Source organism: Schistosoma haematobium, chromosome 2 (assembly GCF_000699445.3).
Source record: "Schistosoma haematobium chromosome 2, whole genome shotgun sequence".
Lineage (NCBI taxonomy): Eukaryota > Metazoa > Platyhelminthes > Trematoda > Strigeidida > Schistosomatidae > Schistosoma > Schistosoma haematobium.
Window position 1 is genome coordinate 18375348 of NC_067197.1, and position 7299 is coordinate 18382646.

A 7299-nucleotide genomic window follows, 5' to 3' on the forward strand; every position below is an offset into this window, starting at 1 on the left:
TTCAAATTATCGAAGTCTTCGTGATGATTTAATCTGTCACTTAATGAATTAATATTGATTACTTTTAAGATTACTGTAAGGAAGGATTTATAGTGACCTAATCCTATCAAGAGAACGCGATTGGTTTAATGAAAACAATTATTATTATAACCAACTGCACCAGTGATTGTTTTACTGTACTCGTCTGTTCAACTGTACTAAAAACATTCTTTCTTCCGTTGATTATGACCTCACACGAATTCAGTTACGCTCAATAATCCCACTTGTAACTTAGCACGATCTCGGTATTCTTTTGATACCACGAGATCACCAACAGATACATCTCGATTACAGCCATCAACTGCCTCCTGATATTTGACCTACGGGCGATTTTATCGGTTAACTGGCACGTCGTTTTCCTGTATTGGTGATCATAGTCGACCGTGACTTGACACCACACTACAGATTTATGGTACGGTAGTTATGATCAAAGTCACCTAATATAGACAGAAACAATATCACTATAGCAGATTCCATAATTTGGAATAATAACATTTTATACAAAGTTACATAACAACATTGTTTCATTTACGACTACATGAGTTGAAGTACACTTCTGGCATATGGATTCACACGGTCTGTTCAACACACTGTACGAATTTTGGCTAAAAATTCTGAAAATATCGGACTATTTAAATTCTGAAATCTAGTAATTTATTAGTAATTGTGTAACTTTATATGTTCTTCTTTTGTCTTTGATAATAAAAGATAACCGTTTCTATAGACTCAGCTACACTGAATTATAAATAAAGTAAAACGTAGATATTTATTAAGTATATGAATTTAACTCACGAAACACAATTTTAGTATCAAAATAATTTGATGGGAGAGTAAAACGAAGTAGTCTGTAAAAAGAAATTTATTAACTGAAACTATTTTTGCACTAATTTACTTGTTAGCATTTCCCCTTATCAGACTATTCGACTAATATGTATGGCACTTCAATATTTTAATAAACATGAGCTCTGACTTCATATCCGAAAGGCCAGATGTCTTTATATTAATACAGTGGTTTATTTAGAACAAATATGGTAGAGAGTATATTTGGAATTTGGTGTTGCCATTATTTCCATGGTACTTCTGTAATTTATCAGTGAATCAGTAGATATGTACAATAAAAAATATTTCTAGTGAAACTTTTGCAAGCGAATTGGAAGTTTACAAACTATGTGGAACTTTTCACTGTGTTCTCTATGTATGTCGACAAAATGAAAAGTTTTGTTTTTCATTCGGGTAATGTAGCTTATAGGAATAGATTTGATAATTAAAAAATTATTTCTCATTAACAACTTGTGAAGACAGACTTAATAAACTTATTTTGTAAACAGTTTTTGATATCTTTTGCATTTATTTTCCCAATTCTCACAATCTGTACATTTATCATTAATCGATTGCACGTGTTAAGTATATGACCTTGAATACTTACATCCTTCCTTCCGTTTTTGAATCCCACATGGCATGACATTGGTAACTGCTCATAATCAAATGCACTCTTATACATACGTCTCTCGTTCTATCATGTTTGTGGATAAAATAACGGAACGATTAATTAACTATCATCTATATTTATAGACTGTTGTGATATTCACATCACATTCTACGTTCGGATATACTACTGGAGCCATATCGCCTCATTGGAATTATTATTTACCTATAATTGTGGATTCTAGTACCAAAATCAACAAGACACGCTCCAACCTGCTGATTTAAGTAACGTCCGTAAACTTTTATTTGTGTTGTTATTTTATGTGTTGTTTATTGCTACATTAACTTTGGAACGTAATAACTTTATCGCTGTTTTTCGGTTAATATACTTTTTGGTCCACCACAGCCTCACATCACTTACGATAAACAGTCAGCTTCGATTATATAAATATATATATATATATACCCTTTGGTTCTCGACATATTGTTCAATTGCCTTTGGGGGATGTCTAGAACGACAGCTCTTTTAAGTAATGTTTATTTGTGGCATCATAAAATGAATGCTTTTGCTTTAGTCCAGTGGGGTTGCTAGAACGTGCATATAACAAATCAGCTGGCAAGTGATTAATTAGCTGCAATATGAAAAGAGGAATTTCACAATCCTCTTGGTTTTTCTCTGCATCATACCTTCACCCTAACAATTCTATCTATTAAATGAGTTACTTTAACCTGCTCAAGTATTTTTCTTAACCTGTATATGTTCCTCAGTTATCTGTGACCTTGTTAGTTATATTTATGTGGATTTTCACGTGTTTACGTCCAACTGATTGTTCATAATTCATAGAATTTTTGCTGTCAATTAATAGTGACTAAATCTTCATTCACTGGTTTCCGGTAATGTCGATTTTCATAATCACTTTGTTTGTCTGCAGCGCATATGCATTTTTGAAACATATGTGTCCATGATAATTTCTTTTTCGATTTCACATTTCCTGTTATTGTTAACGATGAGGGTTGACAGAACAAATAAAAGTTATACAGGGGTTTATGTTTCATTTATCATCATCCACATAATGTATTCAACATGGTGCTTCATTTGATCAGAATAAGTAAATAAACTGATAATGTAAACAGTGTGAACAATCAAAGTGTAAAGATAACAAATAAGCGGAAGTGATAATAGGTAAAATGGGCAGAGACTATCTACTGATAATATTGGTAGTAAATATAAGTCATGAAATATGTTTTGGGTACAGCTGCTGCAAACGAAAGGTGCTTAACAATGAGTGATTACGTGGTTGATAAGCGTCCTTTAAAAAACATTCACTGAAGTAGCTCTAAATTCGTTGGTTTGCAGAGCATTTCATTTATGGGTAAGCGGTGATAGAGAGGGTATGCAACGTTCATGTGGGCTTCGAGAAGGGGTGGGCTTAAGTCTTAAACAGTGTCAGAAATGGCTAAGAAGTTACCATGTCCGGTTATTATTAAATGAAATTAAGATGAGCGAATGCTTTGATTGCGTCTCTCTGTTAGTTGACACCGGTATTCTGACCTTCTGTTAGAGAATGAACCAAATTCTAGGGGATAATGATGGCAATAGAGTCATTCGGCTTGACGCTTGCCGTGCTCGAAACGGTGTCTCTGAACATTTCTGGAGACTAAATGTAAAACTGTTCTTTTTGGAACACCCTTCCAGTTTTATTGTCTTTTTGGAGCTCTTGTCAGTTGACTTCATATCTAGCAGTTCTTCACAGTCTGTCGTAGTTAGCATTGATAAGAACTGACAAATTGAGGCCCTCCGACAGTCAGTTTATATATGGGGATTAACATAGAACTCTCTATAGCCACTTGTTGAACACCGGATACGGACTCTCTCCATTGTTATCGCTATTTAATGACCTTAGTGCACAATTTTTGAACTTGCACATAACTCATTAATCAGAAAAGAAACAGGATTGCGAACCTCATTCGCCCCAAAATGATCCATAAGACAGAGTGCGACACTCTGTCAAACGCTTAGGTCAAGTCAATTGACGGTGAACCTGTATGATTACGACCTACCTTAATATTAGTATTATTATAATAATAGACCTAATCCTAAAATTGTAGATATGTCATGATGTGACTGCCAGATCTAATCTATAAGATCTTACGTGGAAGTAACACCATTGTCTACACTGACTCAACGTATCGTAACAACTAACAACATGTCTGGAGTTTTTAAAGGAGAAATTTAAGCTTTAAATAGAATAATATATTTAATGTGAGTAAAGACAAGTTATACAGAATGACCACATCTGAAGGCTGAGCCATGCCACTAGATTGAATTTAATTTAATTAGATGTTCCCGCGTTTAAGATTGTTAACATTCTAGTTGTGTCAATTGTTGAATATAAGTCTTTTCAGTAATTATATGCTCAGCTTAAAAGGCCGTGTGCTTAAGGTTCAATGCCACTACAAATTTTCAGATCCCAACGGTCTGTGCTGATGTCCAAAGACGAGGTAGCGGTAAACAAATCCCCAAAATAAATAGCTCTGTAAGTTTTCGACATTGGATGCTGACCACATGTTTTAATGGACTCACCTAGCTGAAGGCGCTCGGTCATGCATCCTCACCATAAGACCGTCAAATAGCCCACGGGCGTCTCCGTCGCATATGGTCCCTAAAAAGGACAGCAACGATTGGCACCAAACTGGTGACTATCGGAGATTGAATGCGAAAACCATTTCCGATCGTTACCCGTTGCCTCACATTCACGACTTGACAGCCACCTTCAAAAATGCAACTGTCTTTTCGAAAATCAAATTGGTTAAAGCTCATATCCAAATTCCTATGGCCACTGACGACACTCCAAAAACCTCCATCATTACTCCTCTTGGTCTCTACGAATTTTCGTGCACGCTTTCCGGCCTATATAATGCTGCCCAAACATTCATAGATGACGTTTTTCGAGATCTCAACTTCGTACATGAGTATGTTGACGACTGTCTCATTGCAAGTCCGGACAGAGAATCGCATATCAAGCATCTGTATCTTGTTTTCGACCGACTACAAAAACATGGCATTACTGTAAACATTCAGAAATGCCAAATTGGAACAAACTCATTAGACTTCCTAGGACACACTATAGATGCGCAAGGCATTCGACCCCTTAGAACAAAAGTGGCGGCCATTCTGGATTACCCAGAAACGACCACGATCAAGCAATTACGAACGTTTAACGGCCTCGTAAGTTTCTATGGACGGTTCATACCAAAATGCGAGTCCCTTACTACACCTCTAACCGACAAACTTCGTGGAAATGCGAAATCCATTAATTTGGACGACACCGCACGAAAAGCATTCCCCACAATTAAGGAACTGATTGCTAAAGTGACAATGCTCGCACATCAGGACACCCAAGCACCTATTAGCATCGCAGTAGACGCGTCCGACTCAGTAATCGGAGGAGCCTCACAACAATGGGTTAACCACTCCTGGCGACCTTTGGCATTCTTATCGAGGCAGTTGCTAGACACCGAATTGAGGTATAGCACATTCGGTAGGAAACTCCTCACTATTTATTGTGCTGTACGGCATTTTCAACACTATATCGAAGGCCGTGAATTCACCCTTTTTACTGACCATAACCTCTTACTTTCTCGTTAAGCTCCCCTTCAGACAAGTACTCACTACGTGAGTCTCCACAACTGGAACACATTTCTCAGTTTACTTCAGATATTCAACACATTTCTTGAGCAAACAATGTAGTCACAGACCTCTTGTCTCGCATAACTTCCTTGAACAGTTTCCAAGGAATCAACCTTCTTAAACTCGCCCATCTTCGAAAGAAGACACTGATCTTCAGCATGAGTTATCGTCCACAACCCTCAAACTACGCATCAAACAGATGGGAACAGGTAAGGAAACCTTACTTTGTGACACATCTACAGGTAGGGATCGCCCAATCGTTCCGAAATATTATCGACGAAATGTCTTCAATACATTGCACAAACCTTCTCATCCAGGTGTTCGTGCAACCATCAAGCTTATAGCAGAACGGTTTTGCTGGCCTGGCATGAATAAAGACGTGAAGGAGTGGGCACGCTCCTGTGTAAGCTGCCAAAAATCTAAGGTTATCAGACACAATAAATGTCCTTTAGGCTCATTTAAAACTCCTGATGCTCGTTTCGAACATGTTCATCTGGATTTGGTAGGACCTTTACCAGATTCAAATGGATACTCTTACCTCTTAACCTGCGTAGACCGTTTCACTCGATGGCTAGGAGCAGTACCTATCAAGGACATCACTGCTGAAACAGTGGCTCGCGCCTTCGTCGAGCGATGGGCAGCAAACTTCGGCTGCCCTTCAACCATCACTACAGATCGCGGACAGCAGTCTGAATCTGAACTTTTCCGTCGTCTGACCACACTTTTAGGAATCACTCGCTTCCGAACGACCGCCTAACATCCACAAGCAAACGGGTTGGTAGAACGTTTTCACCTACAACTAAAAGCTTCGCTATCAGCTGCAAACGTTTCACAGTGGACCGACGCTCTTCCACTGGTCTTACTGGGTATCCGCAATGCAGTGAAAGCTGACATTGGATACACTGCGTCTCAACTCGTTTATGGAACGACACTTCGACTTCCAGGAGAATTCACGGATCCTTCATCCTCTTCAATGAACATGGATCTAACCTCCTAGACGAACAGGCTTACAAACGCAATGCGTTCAGTTAAACGTGCATCCATTCGACCACAATCAACCGATGTGTTTCGTTCAACCTGACTTACGATATAGTACACACGTTTTCGTTCGTCGAGACTCGCATCGACAACCATTCGAATCAGCATACGAAGGACCCTTCAAAGTTCTTCAACGTGAATCTAAGTACTATATGGTCGACAAGAACGGAACAAACGATAGCATTAGCATAGATCGTCTCAGCAGCGTATTTAGAAGGAAATCCTATCTTCGTCGATTTTCCTTCAATATAATCGAACGACACGACTCCGACGCTTATAATACCCCATTCGACAACCAACACACACGATGATACTTCGACAGTATCTGAAAATAAACTTAAAACAACGCGTTCTGGAAGAAGAGTAAGATTTCCAGATCATTTAAACGAATATTGCACGTAAGACACTAGTTATCATTTTGTTTTATCTCGATTTTCCATGGTACAGCATAAAATAAAAAAACAATTTTTAATATGCCAATAGTTATATATATTTATTATTTGGCTAATATGTATATTCATAATTTTTTTAAAAAAAAACAAAAAAACACTTTGTATAAATCGCTTTTACGTTATTTATACTTTTTCACCCATTTTGTGTCTTCAAGCGCGTACGAGTTTATTTCGACATGCACTTATATATTCCTTTTTTTCTTTTCCAGAACGGCTGGAAAAGACGATAAAAAGAACGACGAGGTTTACGAAGAACCAAAATTTTGATTGTGCATTATTTTCTTACCATATTGTATTTCATGGTCCCTTATAATAAGGAAAGACGGTCAGACGCTGCTAAACCTAGCAAGCTATCGGAAGAGTGTTTACCAACGACAAACTTGTTGGGTTTAAACTGCTGGCTCGCCAGATCTCAGGATCATTACTACCCCACTAGGGGGGGAGTGATCTGTAGCGCTAAATAAATCCCCAAAATAAATAGCTCTGTAAGTCTTCGACATTTGATACTGACCATATTGGTTTTACTGGACTCATCTAGCTGAAGGCGCTCGGTCATGCATCCGTACCAGATCACGTGTGGTAACGCCGTGCTCAACAACCCTTGCGATCGCTAGCCAGGTTGGATCAGTCGATTCTCCATATATTGGTAGCCTA